This window comes from Protopterus annectens, chromosome 4.part0, assembly GCF_019279795.1.
Source record: "Protopterus annectens isolate FY-2018-M chromosome 4.part0, PAN1.0, whole genome shotgun sequence".
In the NCBI taxonomy this organism is placed as follows: domain Eukaryota; kingdom Metazoa; phylum Chordata; order Ceratodontiformes; family Protopteridae; genus Protopterus; species Protopterus annectens.
The window spans coordinates 928,385,914-928,407,988 of NC_056733.1; positions in this window are offsets into that span (position 1 = coordinate 928,385,914).

Sequence of the window (22,075 nt, forward strand, 5' to 3'; positions counted from 1 at the left end):
ACAATGACCTCCTTTTTTCTGGATAAAAAGCCCTTAGTGATGAGGTGTGCCACATAGAAGGATTTCCTGACTGTTGTGGCGATGTGGTTCTCGAAAGTGAGACCATTGTCCACCTGTGTCCCTAAGTCTCTCATCACACTTTCGATGTTTAGTGTACTGCCACCTATGTGGTAATTCATGGGTACATGTTTTTTTCCAAAGGGGATAACTATACATTTCTTTGCATTCAGCTTGAGCCCATGGCTCTGGCACCAGGCATCTGTTTCTGTAAGGCCCTTTTGTAGAATATCCACATCATTTGGGGATTCAATAATGGCTCCCAGTTTGCAGTCATCTGCGAACTTTGTTAGCCAGAGTCCCTTAGTGTTGGCCTGTACTCCAGAGAAGTAGATGCCAAACAAGAGTGGTCCCAGGACTGAACCCTGAGGTACTCCACTTGTCACTTGTCTGCAGCTGGATTTGGAGTCTGCTACTTTTACAGTCTGGGTTCTGTCAGTAAGCCAGTTGGAAACCCATCGAGTGACGTACGGATTTATGCCCAGCTTAGTAAGTTTATCTATGATTCCAGAGTGGGGGATGGTGTTGAAGGCCTTGGCAAGGTCCAGATAGGCTGTGTGGACCGCCTTAACCTCGTCCACAGCTCTGGAGACTGATTCGAAGAAGTCAATCAGATTCAGGAGACAAGATCGGTCCTTCACAAACCCAAACTGGGTGGGGTCCAGTGTTTGAAGGTTGCCAATGTCTTTGTTTATAAGTTCCATGATAATGCGTTCCATGCCTTTGCAGATCAGGCTTGTCAGACTGATGGGATGGTAGTTCCCGGGATCCACAGCAGATCCCCCCTTGTGGAGTGGGATAACTGTAGCTGTGCGCCACTCAGTGGGCATGAAGCCTGAGGTGAGGCTATGATTAAACATGACACTTAGGTGAGGTGCCAGTTCATTTTGTAGTTCATGTAGTACACAGCCTGGGATGTCATCTGGTCCCATGGATGCTGTGTTCTTAGCTTTGGAGAGTGCGGTTTCTACCTGTGTGGCCGTGATTTCCGGAATTTGGCAATCTTTTGGTATTGAGTTGGGCCCTGTAGGGAGTAAGAGGGGGGTGAAGTAGGCACTAAATTGATCTGCCAGGATATTGGCAATATCCTTGGGATCAGTATATTTAATGCCATTCTGTTGTAGCTCAGAGCAGATCTGAGCATTGCCATTTAGATTCTTGACATAACTATAGAATGCCTTGTAGTTGTCTTTGGAATCTTTGGCAATTTTATTTTCGTAACTAGATTTTGAGGATTTTATGAGGGCTCTCAGCTTCTTACTGAGGTTGGTGAGGGAGTTTTTTGCATCCTGGGATTTTCCTCTTTTCTGCAACAGTTTCTTCCTTCTGTTGTATAGTTTGTTTATAGCAGGGGACCACCAGATTGGCTTCCTTTTTTTGGAGAAGAGCATCTTGGTTCTATTTGGGATGGCACAATTCATGCATGAGTGGATGTACTCGTACAGTGCCTTAGTGAAGGATTCTGCAGTCGAACTTTCAGATCCCGTCTGCATGGGTGTCATGAAGTTTGTCACTTCTAACTTCAGTAGCATGAAGTTGGCTTTGGAGAAGTTTTTTAAGGAGGTTTCCTTACTGGGGGTTGGGGGTGGTTTGTGGATGTCAAGGGTGATTTCTTTATGGTCAGACCTGACCAATGAGGGGGTGACCACTGGTGTGGAGCATCTATCTCCCATGCTGGTAATGACCAGGTCTAGGATATTGCAGCCCCTGGTGGGACAATGGGTTTAGTTGATCCAGGGCATTGGAATTTATGAATTCCAAGAAACGTTGGGAAAAGGAGTTGGTACCCGAGTAGTTTTGCAGTTAATGGCAAGGTAGTTGAAATCACCTAGTATTATGGTGTTTGTTTGTATCTTAATATTTTCCAGTATGTTTAGAAAGGTGTAGTGAGAATCTTGGGGCATGGTGGGGGATCTCTAGCAAGCTACAATTTGGATTACAGTCTTACCTTGTGTTAGTTGCACCTGGAGAATTTCAGATGCATTGTGTTGGGTAACTAGCCTGGAGGTGTAAATATCCTTGGTGAATATGGACACTCCTCCACCTTTAGTGTTTTGGTCTTGGTTTTGTGGCGTAAAAGTGTGGTAAGAGTTGTAGCCTGGTATTGCAGGGGTGCTCTCTGGAGCCTTGGACCAGGTCTCAGTTACTGCACAGATATCGATGTTCTCCATTTTTAGGAGTGCCTCGAGGGAGTGCATTTTGAGGTTTAAACTTCTAGCATTGAGTAGCATTACCTTCAGATTTTGCATGCTTGTATCTGTTACGGTGGTGGTTTTATCCTTTGACCCTTGCCTAAAAAAGGCACTATAGGGTTAGCAAGAGCTTTAGCCAGTAACCTGAATCCCAGGGGTGACAGGTGCAGACCATCTCTGGCAAAGCATCATGGTTTGTTGATCATGTCTTCCCCTTTGAATGACACCAGTAGCTTAGCCAATTGTTGAAGTCAATCCTTTTGTCCTTATACTGTGGTATGATTCTGGGCGAAGGCAGGATGCTACTCAGGGCTAGGGTCATACCTGCCCGGGCCACATGATTCAAGAGCTTTTCCATGTCTCTCTTCATGTAGTCCAGGGAGGTACGTCTCAAGTCTTTCACTCCAGCATGGACAATGAGAGAGTCGTATTTGTACTTGTTGTGGAGTGACTTGAGTGCATGCATTATGTGGCGGATCCTGGCACCCGACAGGCAGCTGACTGTAATTTTCTCCTTGTTCAGCCTGGTGAGTGGGACATCAGCGTGCCTGACTATAGAGTCACCTATGACTAAAGTGTTGGGTACATTGTCTTGCCTTAGGAGCTGTTGGGTGGCACACTGGTGTTGTGAGCTATGTGTCACTTTGGTTGTGACTGGTGTTTGTTTGCATTTTAGTTTCAGAGGTCCTTGTTGCTTGGGCAGGTTAATGTTAAGGGCCTTCGCATATGTGGGTTTAGTGTTGCTATGTGTGGGTGTTGATGGTGTGGGTTTTGAAGGGCTATAAGTTGCTTGAGGTGTAGTGCAGGTGTTAACCTTCTCCTCTTGACTGTCTAGCACAATCTTGGCCGGAGAGAGCTTTGCTTCCATTTTGGCTATGTAAGTGCATCTCTCGCAGGTTGTAGTGTTGGGTGGTAGGAGGAGAGGATTGTCTGTGTACATGAGGCAGTTGCCGCATATCAGTTTCAGGTTTCCTAGTGCTTTCCAGCAGGTTCTAGAGCAAGTGCTAGTCTCAGGGGTTCAGATTTTAGTGCTACTGCTGAGAAACCAGCTAGTTCTAAGGGAAAATTCGAAGAGCAGACTTTCTGGCACCTGGAATAGTTGTAACTGTAGCCTCGCAGTGCTGCGCGATGCGAAAAATGTGCAAACACACATGTTTTTAAGCCAGGAAGTTGAAAGGGATAGAAATCAGCCCAAAAAGGTACAATTTCAGAGCTGGAAACCACTCCTCTAGTGTTAGATAGGCAGTACAATGCTCTCCACTCCCACTGGTTATCAGTAGGACTTCCCTCTACCACAGCAAGGTCTGGATAGCTCTGAACACAGAAAATAAAGTCCTGAGACAAGCAAAGCCTGGGATATGGACTGGCTAGGAAAGGTGGGAAACGAGCAAACAAGATAGTATTTTTTTTTTGTTAAAACAGGCTAAACAATGCAATAATACAGCAAATAAACACAGAAAAGGCTAACACATGAGTGTGTAATCCTAAACAGTAAATGCAATTAAAACTCCACAAAATTAGCAATTTAAGACTTTTTAAATGAAGCAAGGCAAGTGCACAACTGAAAAACGATTTAAGAGGCAGTAATACAGCAGAATAAGTAGCTAGTCTACATATACAGAGAAGTCTATATATACAGAAAGGCAGCTAAAACACACAAGCAATTCAGATGTAGTGCAACCTAGAGCACTTGAGTTGTAGCAATATTAAGGCAATTACAGTTATAATAAATGCTCTAAAATATACTCTGTATTTCCAAAATGTTTGAGAAATACAGTCAGAACACAAGGAGATTCAGGAATTTTTTTTTTTGAAAAGGGAAAAAGGAGAAACAGAAGGCCTTCTCAGATGTTCTCTCTGTATTAGGGAGAGTTTTAAAAGTTATTTTAAATAGTAATCATTTAAAAAAGTACTATTTTGAAAGAAGATTGCTCACTCAGATAATTACTGACTGTGTATAGGTCTAAAATCACTGAACTGAATGTATACAAAAGTACTATGGCATGAAGATAAAAGTCCAGGATGACATCTCTGCTCGGATTACTAGAATAATTTCAGAAAGCAGTGAGAGTGGAAATCAAAAATAGAAAAAATTTGTTTCAACAGAACATTCCAAAAAGTAAAAGAAAAACTGTTAAGAAAAGGGCTAAAGGAAATAGAAAACCGGAAAGCCCACAATTATAGTAGCAAGTACACAGAATTTCTGAAACAGCTACATGCTGATCAAACTTTGATGAATGGATAATTAAAGAGAGGTACATTTATACCAGAAGATGAAAAACTAATAATGGCAGCTTAAGATAACAGACTGTGTTCATTCTGGTTAACGACTACAAAAAAATTGGGAGATACAGACAAATGTATATTCTGTAGTCAGAACTAGAAACAGTTACGTCTTTTTCTGGGTGCAATATACTCAAGGCTGAGGATCTGTATACTAAAAGACACAACAATGCAGCAAGACTGTTGCATTGGGGATTGTGTAAACACTTCAACATACAGGAAGCTGAGAAGCACTGGAAACATGAACCAAAAAAAACAAAAAATATATAATTTATATATATATATATATATATATATATATATATATATATATATATATATATATATATATATATATATATATATTATATATAATATATATATATATATATATATATATATATATATATATATATGTGGTTTACTATCAAAATGTTGAAATTCATATGGTTGACGATCATAACATTGAAGTCATTACATCGAACGTTCAAAATACTGAAAATAAAAATGTCAAAGTTTAAATTGTCAGCAAACACCTGCAAACTAACACTAGTGTTTTTGCAGGGGGGCTGCACCCCGAGATTGCACAACAGTGCTGACAAGGGTAAATCCTTGCCCGTTGTCAACATAATGTCGACAGGTAATTTGCATGCATTTTTTGTCGACCAAATTCATGTGTCGATCAAATGAACGTTAGACCATATGAATTTCACCATTTTGATAGTAAACCTATATATATATATATATATATATATATATATATATATATATATATATATATATATATATATACTGACAACGACGGAGAAGTTCTTATCACACTGGATCACCCAATGCCAACAGTTACGTAGAAGCTAGAAAGGCAGATACAATAGCTAAAGACGAAAAGGACAAAAGTATGATAAATAACTGAAACAGCTATGCCTAGCGATTACAGCGTTCTCCATACCGAGACAAAAAGACATAAAATATCAGGCCATGGAAGCAGAAACTACAGAAAATTGTGATAAGGATACATAGCTCCACTGTAATATGTGATAAGGATATATAGCTCCAACAGTGGTAATAAATCCTTAAATATACAAGGAGGCATTTCTGGGTCCACTACATGTAAGGAGAAGAGCATTCTTACAAACATTAAAGACTGACGTAATGCTAATTCTGTGAACTCTTAATCATAGCCTGACTTAGGAATCCATCCCGGTCACACTATTAGAAACCCCTAACATCTGGGAAATTAAAACAGATGCATGCAAATAGTCAAAGATACGTGCAAACACTCCTGTTGAAAAAAAAGTTTTAGAAAACACATTTGCATATTATCATTAACTGGCTTTCAAACACAATCCACCTAAAGGACCAAGCTCAGGAATATTCAGATATGGTAGTGTTATTTCAAAATGTTCAATGCATAAAAGGTCTTGCAATTTTTAAGCGCTACACATTGGCTACTTAGCTAAATCTACTAGTTTAACTAGCTTCTTTTCAAGAAGATTTTACATGTATACTTCATCATCATTCCGCTAACACAATTCAAGGCTATTGGTGGAAAAAGCATAGCTTCTAGAGGCTAAAAAAATACCAACTCAAGCATCCTCTGTATATATAAAAGAAGTATAAACATTTCCTTATATATGTCAAGAATGAGTCATGTAAAGTAGACAAACTGCATTGTGGGGAAAAAGAAAATCTATGAAAAACAATAATCATGTCATCATGGTATGCCCCACAGTCACTACTGCCATTTTGGAGTATATAAAAAAAGAAAAAAATGATAAAACATAGAATATTTATTATGCAGTGGTACAGCACAAAATATCAAGCTATTAGAGGATGGAATTTTCCTTTTAGAAGTTTATATTTGCCACTCAACCAAATTTACAAACTTAATTTTCCATTAATTGTGTTTACAAAGTGGGTGACTGCCTCCTTAACACGCCCACCTGCATAATTTTAAAGAGAGAGACAGGGTAAAGGGGAGCAGACGCCTCCAGACTTACAGATGGAATTAACAGAAAATACAATTTGCCATTTAACCAGTAGAGTTCCTTAGGGATATGTGTTCCAGGTCATGAACACTTTGTTCTACTAGTAAGGCAACTGATGTATCAATCCAATTTTCAAAACAGTTTAGGTGGATGTATGTATCATACAATTGTGCTAACTAGATTTTGGGGGTGTGGTGCTAAACTGTACATTGTTACTCGTCAAACTAAAAATTAAATACTAATGTTGGACTTCTTTTCTGTGTGGCTCTTCAAATTCAGATAAGTTTTCACTTTTTTCCTGGTGATGGTTCTGTTGGAAGGACAGGCCAGGATTCTAGAACATTTTGAGGAATCCTAAGCAATTATTACCCTGGTGTAAATCACTTACATCGAGAGCAAGTCTTTTGGAAAGAGGGCCGGCTTACACCAGAGTAAGTCACTTACAGTGAGAACAAGTCTTCTGTAATCTGTCCGTCAGTGCTGGTGCAGTGAACACAGCTCTGTGTGGCAAGTACAAGTTTAATAACTGCCTTATGGCAGAGCATCTAGCTGGACTGTAGAGGACATTGGGGGCAGTTATAATATGAGTGTGGGCTAATAGATTAAGTAGCTTCAGGCAGTTAAGGGACTGAAGTGCAGGACATTGATGTGTTCAATTAATATCACTACTTGCAAACTTTGCAATCTTGTTATATGATTGTTCCAGTATGGCTAGCTGACAGGATTGTAGGCTTGTCAAAATTGACGACACATACAGGAGACTAGGGAGTAGACAGCTGAGAGCAAAGCTCTTACATGCATGGTCTTATAGAAAACGTTTGACTTTATAAAGAGATCCTAGTTTGTGGTGGTTGTTTTTTTAAAGCATACTGGATATGCTGATGAAAACTTTATCTGCAGTCACTTATTATACCCAGTATTTTTGTATTTTATTTTTGAATTGTAGTATTATTTGCCTGATAATATTTTTAAGTCAAAGTAATGTGATTTCTGGGTTGGAAGAGAAAATATCATTAGCTTAGTTTCCTTTGCATTTAAGGAGTATTGTAGATTGCTGAAGCCATTTTCCAATGTTTTTAAAGGAATGCTGTAGGTAATCTTGGAGATGTTTGACTGAGGAGGCTGCACGTATTAATGTTGAATCATGTGCATATTGAAATATATTTGCTAGGAGAGAAGATGTATGCATTTTATTTATACATATATTAAAGATAACTGTCCTAATATTGGACCCTGTGGCACACCTAATATTAAATGAAGAGCTCTAAGCTCATCTGCCCAGCTCATGTGCCATTTGTGGCTAAGATAACTTTTAAAGCAATTTAATGTATTGTTTGCGAGGTCCATTTCATTGAGCCAGGGTAATAATATGAGATGGGATTTATTGCAAATCTAATACAAAACAAACAAGCACAAATGAAAATTATACAGCAGTTGTATAACAGCAAAAAGTACAATAAAACGTTAAAATAAAAAAAATACATAAAAATAAATTAAAAAAATGAACTCTACAAGGAGACAAAATGTAATATATATAATATGGAAACAGAAACATTATAAAATACATTAAGGACAAACAATCATGTCTCTTTTTCATTTCTAAATAATTAAGATCAATTCTAGTTGATTAAATGTTCTTAAATGCAAAATGGCAGCTTTCTTTAGATGTTCAGCATATATGTTCTTAAAAGTACGTCACACTGTAGAAATGTGATATCTAAGAACAGATGAGGTGACTGTGATAGAAGATACTGTCTCAGTCTCTTGAGTTTCAAAAGTATTGAGAATAATGTAGAGCAGTCCAGACTATCAGTCTCAACAGCTGTAAATTATCACTTTTATACTTCCATGAAAAAGGAAGCATTAATACAGCTGCTACAGAGATGGAGAATATCAGCTTCCTGGTGAACAGAAGGGACAGAATTTATTCAACAGGGGAAATATGGTTAATTTTGCATGGTAAACAACCGAGAGTGAAGCAGTACTGATTTCATACATCTGTTTTCTAAACTGCTTGTCCTGCTGAGTATCAGGATGAACTGAACTCCTAGAAACATCTTTAAGGTAGATGAGTAGGCTTTCAAGATCTGGGGTGATTGTCCTAAGTTTGTTTTTAAAATGGGTAGGAATCTTCAGACTTTATTCAAACACCCTATCATTATTAACACTACTATTTACAACAGCTCATCATTACTGTCTAGCAAGTTTTGTTTTTTTAGACTTACACATATTTTGTGATTACTATAAAAATCAAAATTACCACTGTATTCTACTTTTTGTTAATTTGTATGTACTTATGGAGATTTTCTCCCCGGGCCTCCACTGAAAAAGGGCTTTGGCTCAGCTGGAGACTCCTGGTCAACAAATGTAAAATAATAAATTTCACACAGGGGTGCTAGGCAGGTGCCTGTTGTCAGTGTAGTTACATTCTTGTACAAAAAATATAATTGTAGGGTCACCTCCTTCTGAAATCCCCCTTAGTGAAAGGGATTGTGTTTCCAGAGGTGTGATATGCTTAGCCTTATGTTTTGGCTGCACAAATTTCTATGTGGGTAAAACCGAGAGGCAGTTCTGGAAGTGAATTTACGAACACATTTATGCAATCTCTAAAGGTAATGTCCATAATTCACTTTTTAAACATGCACAGTGCTGTTCTAAATTTACTATTTTTGTTTGGAGTTTTGGAAAATTTACGTTTTTTTTTGTAACAACTTTTTAGACTTATCAGATCTGTTCTTATTATTGACTGACCCTTATTTTTATACCCTACTTGGGTTATTGTACAATTGTTATATTTTATAACAACTTTCTGAACTGGGTTTTATTGTCCAACACAACATGAATCTTTGTTGGATTACTAGTCTTTGTTTTCAGCTGCACATTCACATGCTGTGTGTATATCTCAGTGGTTATATGTTTACCTTGCCAACACAAGATGCAGGGTTTGATTCTTAAATGGGATAATTAATGGAAATAGGTTAGTAGTAAGCTGATTTAGTGGGCCATTCTATCCATCAATCCATCCTTAACCCCATTTCTCATTTTTGCACATGGAGTGGGGGTGTCACTTCCACCGTGACAATCATCTCGAGGGAAGGTTTACACTGCCGGGTGGCTAGCCCTGCTGCTGTTTGTGGGCCACTCTATGTCCTTACATAACAGACAGGATTTATGGGCAGGGTTGGCTAAATTAATATAATTAACATATAATGATACTATGTAGTAATTAATATATAATAATATTATATATAATATAATTATGGCTTAATTATCTTATATTTCACTACTCCTAAAATGAATTTCAGTAACTGTATATGGCATCAACCTTACACTGTATTATTTGAAACACCTCTCATGTTCACTTACCTTGTTTAAAAATTAAACTACAAAAAAAAAAAAAAAAACTAGTAACATATACACATCTGACTCGTGTTTTACTTCTGTTTTTTATGCGTCCTTATCCCTAACTGTTCTTATTCATGCTTGTCTCTGTGTGTTATCATTGTCACTTGTGTATTTGAATATATCTTGGTGCACTGTATAAAGTGATATTACTATGCATAACTACCACTAATGTAAACACTGTGAATGGTGTATGACAAAAAATTATAAAGTTTTAAGATATTATATCTGTTGTAAACCACTGTAATACAGTCTTATTTTTTATAATTTTGTACTGCTTATGTTGCAGTGTTTCTCCCCTGGTATCTGCTGAAAACGGGCAGCCTGCCCAGTCAGACTTTCCCAGTAAACAAATGTAAAATAAATAAATAAACACATAAATAAGTTATGTCTTATCATAACGTTCCATCTGTGTTGTCAATCTTCATCTATTCTTGACTGTTGGGTGTCGATTCCAATCCTCAGAACTGGTTCAGCCATTACAAAGCTCATTCCAGCCAAAAATCTCTCAAGTTAAGTCTACCCAGAATGCCCCTCTCCCATTTACCTCAGATCGAGTTTGCAGACTTATAGAAAGCCAGAAAAAACATGAGCCCATATGAAGCCGTCCAAGGTGAACACTAACAATGCACCTAGGATAAGAGTTCACTCCTCCAGGAATTCACAAGAGAGGGAAGGAGGGTGGAATGTCAAGAATAGATGAAGATTGACAACACAGCTAGAACGTTATGGTACTAAGACATAACTTCCTCTAGTACATGTAATAAATTTTATATAGGTGAAACAAAAAGACAATTTTCCTGTAGAATAAAAGAACACATAAGGGATGTTAGGAATTATAAAATAACTAGTCCTGTAGCTACACATTTTAATGAAATGCATAGGGGTAGTTTAGATGGTTTTCAGGCTACAGTTTTAGATAGTATAGTCTTTAACAAATTTATGAGTGATGAACAAGTTAAACAACTATTAAGGAAAAAAGAAGCATTTTTAATTTTGAAATTTAATACTATGTTTCCTGTGGGATTAAATCAAGAATGCTTCTGGAAAAGTTTTGTGTAAATATGTATATATGGGTCTGTTGTTTTAAGAAGAAGTGTTTAGTAAGCTTGTTATATAAGTAATTAATTAATTATTCTATTAAGGTTCAGTATATATGGACCTAAAGTTTTTTAAGGTTTGTACTCTGTTAAAGGCTTTTGGCCGAGGCGCTAGAGATTTCAAAGCTGGTGTTCTAAATAAATTCCTACTATGGAGTTGCTGGATTGCTGTTTGTGGTTTTTCAATAACTTCATCTGATGTTGTCAATCTTCAACTATTCTTGACTGCTGGGACAGAGTCCCCAGCTACTTTAAATCATGGGTGGCCCCACGGAAGGATATTCCTGAGAACCACAGAACCAAAGGAAGATCTTTCCCTGGAGACCAGATCTAATTTGTAATGAGTGATAAATGTATGTGTAGTAGCCCATGTTGCTGCTGCGCATATTTTAATTCATGGAAGCCTTGGAATGGAAAACAGTTGAAGTGGCCATTGACCAGGTGAAATGCGCTCTCACTGGCGCAGCTACTTTGAAATTCTTTTTATTGTATATGCAAGTAATACAATCTCTTAGCCATTTTGACAAGCTAACTTTGGAAATGGACTTCCCTAAATTTGGGCCAGAAAAAGAAACAAACAACTGTTCTGATTTTCTACATTCTTTAGTTCTACTGAGATAGAAATGTAATTGTCTGTGAATATCCAGCAAATGTACACAATATTCACTTTTGTTGGAAAAACTGGGGAAGAAAACAGGCAAGTCTATGGTTTGATTAATGTTGGACTCTGAGACTACCTTTGGAAGAAAGGATGGATTGGTTCTGAGAGAAACTCTACCCTTGTGAAAAATTAAGTAAGGGGATTTTGAGCATAAGGCCTGCATCTCAGAAACTTGTCTTGCTGAAGTTATAGCTATGAGGAAAAGCATTCTCCATGAAAGAAACTTTAGGTTGCATGTTGCTGCTGACTCAAAAGGGGAAAGCACCAAAGACTGGAGAACAATGGTCAAATCCCATGGTGATAGGGGGGGGTCTTTAAATGGAGACTTTAAGCACAGAGTTCCTTTGAGGAACATTTTGCATAGTCTATGAGAAATTAGAAGAAGGTCCCCAAAACCATTATTAGAAATGGCAGCTAAATGGACTTTAACTGTGAAGGTGGAGGCCCCTTGATCAAAAATAATGGTTAGAAATTCTAGAACTTTCTCCACCGGAGGAGGGAAAGGATCGAGATCGTTATCATATGCCCAGATTGAAAATTTCCTCCACTTACTAAGGTAAAGTTTCATGGTGGATGGTCTATGGGAAGCCAGCAGAATTTTCCGCACCAGAGTAGGTATATCTTTATACCTGGTGAATAGTGGAATTGAAGGAAGCAAGCTGTCAGCTTGAGGTTTTGAAGGTTGGGGTGTACCAATCTCTGAGGGTGAGACAACAGGTCTGGAATTAGGTCCAGAATTCATGGATGATGAACTAGATGAGGCCACAGGAAGGGGAACCAAATTTGTTGAGGCCAATAGGGTGCAATGAGGATCACTTTGCTTCTCAACCTGGCTGCTTTCTTGAGAAAAAGTGGAATTATAGGGAAGGGAGGAAAGGCATAGAAGAGACCCGAGAGCTAATCGAGTAGAATAGTATCCTTCAGTGACTCCTCTTGGGGCCCCCCTCAGGGTAAAATAGCTTCTGCACTTGTTTTAGGGTAATGCAAAAAGGTCACAGCAAGGCTGGCACCACTGATGAAAAATCTTCTTCACTATATTGGGATTGAGAGACCACTCGTGAGGCAGTAGAATGCATCTGCTCTGTTTCTCCACTATCACGTTTGAACTCCCTGGGATGTGCGCTGCTATCAGACAGCGGTTGGAGGAAATAGCCCATTGCCACTCTCTCAGGACCTCTCAACCCAGGGGTTAGGACTTGGTTCCCCCCTTGTTTGTTGATGTATCACACAACAGATATGTTGCGTGATTGGATCGCAGTGGTCCCAAGGGGGAGGACAGATTGAAAGGCCTGCAACGTTAGAAGCACTGCTCTTAACTCTAGGAAATTCATATGCAAGTTGGCCTCTATTGGGGACCAAATGTCTTGGACTGTTCTTCCCAGATAATGCCCCCCACCCCATCTAAGAGGCATCAGTGGTTATTATGGGCTTGTGTTGATGGGGGACAAAAGGATGGCCTAATAGGATTTCCTCAGATTCCATCCATCAGGATAGGCCTTTTTTGCAGTGGCTGGTGATTAATATGGGGGAGTTCACTGGATGGGTTAGAACAGACCATTGTAATGCTAGAAGCCACTGTAGTAGGTGCATGTGGAACCTCGATAATGGACCTAGAGTGATGGTCACTGTCATGGACTCCAACGCTTGAAAGACCAGAAGTACTGGAACTTTGTTTTTGCAAGGAATGGGATGCACTTGGGACTTTATCTTCTGTAATCTGTGTTGGGGAAGAAGAGCTACACCAGAAATGGTGTTCAGATGAGCTCCTATGAATTTTAAATCTTGCAAGGGGTTTAGTTGAGATTTTGTTTGATTGACTGTGATTCCCAAGCTCATGAACAAATACAAAGTGATTTCTGTTGCTAGAAGTAGTACATGTCTGGTGGGAGTGATGACGAGTCCGTCATCTAGATATGGAAACACCTGGAATCCGTGCAGTCTCAAGTGAGCTGTCACTGCTGCCATACATTTGGTGAACACCCTGGGGGCTGTGGTGAGACCAAAGGGCAGAACTCTGAACTGAAAATGACTGGCTCCCAGCCAAAAGCAGAGAAACCCTCTGGAATGCTTGTCCATTTTTATGTGGTAGTATGTGTCTTGAAGGTCTATAGAGCACATCCAATTGTTTTTCTCCAGAAGGGGAAGTATAGATTGAACCCTGACCATCCAGAATTTGCTGTGTTGAACAAATTTGTTTAGCATTCTGACATCAGTATAGATCTCCAGTCCCCTATCTTTTTTGGCACTAAAAAGAACCTTGAGTAAAATCCAAATCCCATCTGGTCTGGTGGGACTTCTTGTATCAGCTTTTGAATTTCTAAGGCTGCTTGGTCTCTCTGATTGGGTGGAACATTGGGGAGACTTCTTAGTCTGGGATAAAGGGAAAGAGGACAGAATAAACTCTGGTAATAATTATCTGCACCCAAACATCTGTGGTTATCTGTCGCCAGGCTTTTGCATGCAGAGAAAATCTTCCCCCCAACTGCTTCTAGAGGTAAGGAATCGGAACCCTTTCAGGACCACTGGTAGGGCTGGCCAGAGAAAGAGTCTCTGGGACCCTGATTCTGTGGGCCACCTTTACCTCGAGGTTGGCGTCTTCCATTAAAGCTCTGCCCCTGCCCCGGGGGGAGCTTTCACCATGTGTGTCTTAGAAAGGCCCTTGGGACGTTTTGACCCACATCTTTCCACTCCTCTGATTCCTAGCATAGGATTGCTGGGGGTGTGGAAAAACATATGCCCACAACAGATAGGGTCTTCCCATCCTTCTCACACCTGGCTCGAGGTTTTTTTTTTTTTAACTTTGAGGCCGAACAAAGAAGATCTGTCAAAAGGAGCATTGACAAAGGAAGACTTGAATGGCTCTGCAAACTCACACAGGTGGCTCCAGGTGTGTCGTCTAATAGTACCGCCTGAACCAGCTGACCTGGTCGTCCCTTCAGCTGCATGTGAAATGAGCCTCATGGACGAGTTATAGGGTAGCTGAGAGGCCACTTTTTCTTGGACCTTATCAGATACGGCTCCTGCTAGGGTGCCTGATAGTTCTATGGTCAGATTCCCCTAGAGCCTAGTAAAATGTGCCAAAAAGTTCAAGGACCTTAAAAAGAAGGTCGATGATGCATAGACCCACTTTTAACATCTATCCATCGCTCTAGACTCTCAGTTAGGGGGATGAACAGAGGAACTTTCCTTGGCGAGTTCCTTTTTGGTGGCCGCCGCTACCACCATGGCATCTACTGCTAGCCCTTTAACCCAATGTTGGTGGTCCTCAGGTGCAGAAAGGATCTTATCCAGTCTCCAAGGAATCAGTTGTATGGAGTCAGGAGATTTCCAAGCCTGCTGACGGATCTTCTTAATGAGACTGTCAGTGGGAGGGGCCACCCAGGAAGTAGATGGGTGAGAACCAAAAGGTTGCAAGTACACAGACTCATCAGAGGTAGGGTCATTGAGTTTCCAGTTACTCCTCTGTTTAAGGTTCTCAAGAATGTCTCCAAAGGAGACATCTTCTGGGGGTTACAGGGGGAACCCTCACAGTCATTGAAATCAGTGTCCTCAGTGATGGACTCTTCAGGGGAGTCCAGGTGTTTCCTCTTATACGTTTTCCTCAGAGGAGGCTCCTCAATGGGAATGTCTGAGGAAGTCTCAGAAGAAGGATGGTCCTCAGTTGGGATATCTTGCAACCTTGGAGCTCACTGTCTGGGCGCAGAGGTTGGTGGAAACTACCAGAAAGAAGGGGTCAGGGGATGAAACTCTGATACAGTAGGAGCCACCTGAGAACCTGCAGTGGCCAATGCCCTCTCCATAGCCTGGAAAGCAGCCCCCCCCCAAGGAGAGATTGGAGCCTGGAACCGAGAAAGATGAAATCGGAAATGGGGTCACACCCCACCATGAGAGACCAACCTCCAAGGCTGCAGCCGAGGAAGGACCTCCAGCCACTGGAGTCCCAAGAGGAAAGGATGACTCTGAATAAAAAACAGGAGTCAACTCAACCCCCTCCGGCCTGACAACAGAGCCACGATCTCAGGACTGCATTGGTTCCAGAAGAACTGAGGAAATCAGAGTTGAGTCCAGAACCGAAGGCAAGAAGGATGTCAGTGCCAGAGCAACAGGAACCTCAGTATTCGGAGTGAGGAGTTGTAAAGCCTCCAAGGAGGTCAGAGGAGGAATAGCTGGAGGAGTCGTGGCAGAAAAAAAATCCCTGCTCCAGGAGGGAGAGGGGTTTAAGAAGAAAAAAAGATCCCTCGCCGTGAGGAGCTGGTCCACCAACCTCACTACATTGACCTCTTTAAGACTCCTGGAGGAGTGAACAGACAAATGAGAGGGAGATTCTGGCCTTTCTGAAAAGGAACTGGGAAGTTGACCATAGAAGGGGTCAATGGAGTGGGAATATTTCATTCTGGGTGTATACAGCAGATCAATTTTTGGCACTGAAGAGAGGGGGTGACCTGTTGCGGTGCAGAAGGAGATGTCGGCATTGACATGGAAACTAAAGAAGCCAGTGCCGACTTAGGTGTCAGTACAGGAGCCAGTGCTGGAGTCAGCCCTAAAGTGACTGGTGCGGAAGAAGGAATCGGTTCAGAAAGCTTCGGAACCTTAGCGCTCCATTCCAAGGAGGAACCAACAAAAGGAGACTTTTGCTTTCTTGATGTCAGTGCTGATGGAGACGTCAGCACTGAGGAACTGATTTTGGAGCCAGAGACCTTAGGAGACTTGTAGGCCTTGGATAAAGCTTCTTCAAAAGAGGACTTAAAAGCCCTTTAAGAATGAGCTTATTTCATCATTCTGCTGAAGGCCTGGTAGACAGTATACTCAAAGTTTAAATGAGGAACACCTAGACAATGCACACAAGCTGAATGCCAGTCAGAGTTAGGCATTTTTTTGCCACATTCTTGACACTGCTTAAAACCAGTTATGCCCTTAGACTTTTCTGCCATGTTGACAAGTGGCAGAAAAGTCAACAAACACACCACATACACACACACACAAATCAAAGAAAGAAAGAAAAGGAGGAAGTACTACCAACAATGGTAGAAAGAACTACAAAATTGTAAAGTGAAAGAGATACAGGAAAGACTACCAGCGATAGCAGGAAAAGAATACCAACGGGTATGGAAGCACACTCACAGAGGAAAAAGTGGGCAGAAATATGAAGAAAATTAAAGTTTCATGAGAATGAAAGGAAGAAAGACTAATATATTTTTAAAATTTACTTCTCTGCAAGAGGAGAGTCTACTGACACATCTTGCTATAAGAGTGACAAACAAGATATTAGATTAATGGGAGGGGCACTGTGAGTAGACTATTATCCTGAGAGATTTTTGGCTGGTGAGAGCTGTATAACGGATGGACTGGTTCCGATGATTGGAACCGACACCCAGCAGTCAAGAATAGATGAAGATTAACAACATCCAATAAATTGTTAAGGTCTTTGTTATAGATCATAAATCAGTTTCCGGTTTCCTTTGAAATAAATGTAATGGTGGAACCCCCATTAAACCCTAAAACCCTAAAAATTTTTCCCCAAGGCAACTTACCTTCTATTAAGCGATAGCATAGGTAATTTAAAAGCTCCCCCTAACCCTGATAACACGGAGGCCTATGCAGAAGTATACACGAATGCCCTGTACAACCACTTAACTGTAAAGAAACATCAGTACCTGACTAAACTAAACTCCCCATACAATGTTGATATCCTACAGAAAAGACTGACACACACTAATGATTGGTGTCAGAGCCATGGCCTCAAACTAAATACAATGAAGTCCATAATAATACCCTTTGGGAAATCAAATACCCCTGCAAATTACATAATTGATAGCACCCCCCCCCAAGAGTAGACCCATTGGTGACAGACCTGGGTAGTCAGATAGATAGTAATCTGAACTTTGACCACCATATGTCCACTGTGGTAAGGAAATCCTTCTATGTGGAGCAGCTTATAAGTAAGGTCATGGTATCCAGACTGAAGATTGTCATAGTACCACTGTATTTGGCCTTCATCAGACCCATAATGGAGTACAATGCACCCTTTGGCATGTACCTTGTCAGGCACCTGCAACAGCTGGAGCATCCTCAGAGGTTTCTCTCCAGAAAAATACAGGGTATAACCAATATGTCATATGCAGACTGATTAAACCCCCTATCGTATTCAGCTTCCTACCGACTACTGAGGGGCGATCTATGTCTGACCTACACGGCATGGTCTGACCCAGTCCTGTTGCATATTCGCAAAATAACTGCATGAGGATTACCCATTCCAAGGCTATAAACCTGATCTCTGACATGAACAGATCATGTTGGACAGATGTATGTGTCCCAGAGATTGCCCCTCTTCAGTTTCCTATTCACTTGAAGTAGAGACCTTCCCTGACCATCTTCAAGTGCAATCTGGACCAATGTATGGGAAATCGCAAATTGTGGTGCCCATGTCCCTTATGGATGGAGGCAGTCTGTAAAAATTATCAACCCCTGCCTGCTCACCCTTGTTATCTTTTTCCTAGGGATAGAAAATTGGGTAAAATCTGGCTAAAACTAGCTAGGCTGGTAAGGGCTTGAGCCATTAGCCTAGTAATCCCCTATAAACCTAATATCTGTTCTACAAGATTGGCTTTTTCTGCTTATGAAAAGCAATATACTTAGTTGTTTACTGAAAATGAGAAAAAAATGACGAACATTGTAATCAGAAAAGACAACAAATTAAAAAAAAAAAAGAGTAAAGACAGTACGAGAATCGCACAGCCCACCCAAGTATATGCAAGAGATACATAACAAAGGAGTATAAACAAAACGGTGACAGCAACTTTAAAAGAGGGGATGACCATGCTAATGAAGAATATTACGATTCCACTTTAGAAGCTCAGCTTCCACTCAGATCAGACAGGACAGTGAAAAGATGAAAGCAGATCAGGAGTCATTGGGGAAATACCAACAGAATAGCAGTTATTGCAACAGTCATCATTCTCATCCCACCACCACCACCCCAAACCAGGAGAAGATTTTATTGAGATGGTCCAACAAACATGCAAAGGAATAACGACATTAGACATTGACTTTCAGTCCACCATTTCAGATATATTTTGTGTTTCTAGTTTTGAGAATTTTAATATTTTTAATTATGGTCATTTGGATATTGGTGAAACCCACCACACTTTGTTTTTAAAAGGCTTCACATTTGTATCATCCACTAGGGCACATTTAACATCTACATTAATTGATTTAAAGATATTTACCAGGAATTTAAAATTAGGATATGTATTTAATGAAAAAGATGAGCAAATTGAAGCCAGATTGACTGACCCATTTAGAAAAAGTTTTTTAACCACCCACTGCATCCAGCCATAAAGTGTTTGAAAGACTATGTGAACATAAAATCAGAGAAACAATCTAGAAACAGACTTTTTTTTACAGTTTAACTGTGAATAAATATGTGCTGTTGAAGAAAATGGCTGATGATAAATCTGTTTGGTTTATGAAGCTGGGTAAGGGACAAATTATAATGGATTCAGTGGATTACTCAGGTAAGATGTTGAACATATTATTGGATAAAGCAACTTATACACTGTGGTCTAGAAGTGAAATTAATGCAATGTATAAAAAAATAGATTTTTAGAGGAGCTGTTAGTGAATGGACACATTAATGCACCATTGTACAACTACTTACAGGTTAAATTTCACACAATCTTTAACATTTTTGGTATCCCGAAGATACACTCTAATATTGAGAGTCCATGCCTAAGATTTATAGTCTCAGTGGGTGCACCCAAAATGGAGTCATTGACAAAATATACTGATATTAAATTTAAAAAAGTTTTATTCCAGTGTTGATCACATTTTAATGGACTCGTGGGATTTCCTGGACAAAGTCAGAACTGTTCAATTAAATGACAAATGTTTTTTGTGATAATGGATGTGAAAATTGTATTTATTGTGATACCACATTCTCTTGGTCTTGAATTATTTGATGATGCTATGTTTAACTTAAATTTTGTTTCACAGACTGAAATATCACTGTTGGGTGACTTTATGGACATTATTTTAAAGAACAACTATCTATATTTTGAGGGTGAATACTACAGACAAACTAGTAGGCTCACTATGGGGGTGGCTTGTGCCCCTCTATGTGTGAACTGTGTTGTATGGGCATGGGAAAAAGACCACTTTTTTGGGTGAGGTGTTTAGGTACTGTAAAACTTACCTTCAATTTTTGTATGAGTTTTTATTATATGGGCAGGCAGGAACACCAGTTTGCTGAGTTTATTATACATTTGGAAACTACAACAGATTTATTTTTATGTTTCACATACCGTACTAATTATTACAATATCAATTTTTTTAGATGTCCAATTGGACAGGAATGCGATAGGTTGGCTTCAAGTACATATATAAAATCAAAGTATAGTAATTCATTTCTATATTACACCAGCTAACACCCCATGGACCAGAAAAAAGGGTTATGTTAAAAGTCAGTTTGTTACAGCTAATTGAATAACCTCTCATGATGAAGCATTTCAAACTAAGGTTATTAAATTAAATGGGATATTCATAGACAGGGGCTACCCACAAGAGTTATTTAAACAGAAAAAAATATGAAATAATGGGACAGTTATTAAATGTGGCCTGGTTAACTGTTGTTTAAATAAAGGTGAAGCAATAACAAATGAAGCAACACATACCCAAAATAATTTTTTTAATGAATGACACTACTGATAGTGCAAGAAATTGCAAGGAGATAATTTTCTTAGAAAGCATTCATGTGTTTACCCAGCTGGGAAAGCACAAATAAGCAACTAGACTGGTATCCCACAGCATGAGTTGTTAATTGAAAGGGCACATCATGTGTATGCTCCAAATCTGGCTATGAGAAAGCAACTTAGACTTTTGATAGTAAAGACGCAATCTTACTAGCAGAAGGAGTTGATTCTGACAAAGCTGTGGCAGACGGACAAAGTGCTAAAAGTGGGAGACAGCAAAGTGTTCATGGAGAATGATTACTCATTGTGCACCAGGTAGAAGAGGAGGAAATGTATACCACTATGCAAGGAATGTCGAGAAGCAGGCATGAGATTCTAACTGCTGTACGCATCTATCTACCAAATATTCTTCTCTGGAGGGACAAAATAATTTTTTTGATGAAGTACATGCTAAAGAGGATATACAAAATTTGTCCAACAAAACGTAAGCTATGAAAAAGAAGGAGATTCTGCCTCTTGTACTTGTGGTAATAAAGACCACAGAGAGATTATACCAGTGAAATCTTTTCTCCAATGTTTCAATGGAAAAATTCTTATCAATAGGAAAAAAGCACAGGAGTTAACCAGAAGACTCGAGAGTACATTAGAAATAAAGCAGAGACATGATTTGGGAGCTTGAGATGAACAGGAATAAACCAGTAATTTGGAAATTGACAAATGTGGGATTACAAAACATGACAGAACAAGAAAATCTGGATGTTGTTAAACTTGTAGGGGACTCTAAAGCATATGTCCTTCTTCTGTCATTAATCTTCTGAAAAATACTTGGGAGAGGAGAAGAGGAGTTTTTTTTCTTTCTCCCTTCTTCTCTCTTTCTCCTTGTCTAGTTTTAAGAAATGTAGGCACTGCAAAGTAAAAACAAAAAGCCTGATTAAATGAGCATGAAAAAAGAAAAATAATTGTGCCTTTTTATTATTCTTGCATTGGGGAATGACTGGACTAAGGTCCTTAGCTTTACCTTGTAAAAAGTTTTAAGAGAAAGTAATTACATGGAAAAGAATACTGAATATAAGGCTTTTTTTCCAGCAAACAGATGTATGCTTAGTGGCAATTTTGTATCTCATCCTCATGTCTCCAGGAGAAAATCTGACAAAGAGAAATAGCTAGGAGATAATTTTCTCTGAAAGCATTCAAGTGCTTACCCAGCTGGGATAGCTATAATGATAAGACAAAACCAGACAGCACTTAGTTCAAGCACAGGCTGCACCATGTGTATTACCATGAATAATTTTTCATCCGATGTTATCCTTTTCATTCTTCTTCACCTGTGGATTTCAGGTCCAATCCTCGGGTCTAACTCTGCCCCATCTTCTAGACTTTGGATCTCAATCTCAAGGTCCTCCCTCTTCCTGTAATGCACCACACAGTCCCTATTTACTCAGAACTAATCTACCACCAGAAGTGGTAAAATGGAATATTCCAATATCTCAAGCTATAAGGAGTTTAGTTTTTTCTATATTTAGCTTTCTTATCTAATCTATTTCTATATTTATGGTTCCTTCCTCCCTCTTGATTGCCTGAGCTGCAGTTCGTGGTTTACACTTGGTTGTTCATGCTAGCTACTTCTTTGATAACGTGTTGTCCTAGGATTCTAGCTTTACTGATTTCCTTTTGTTCAATTGTCACTGTGGTGCTGTGGAAGCTTTCTGATACTGGGCAGGGGCTT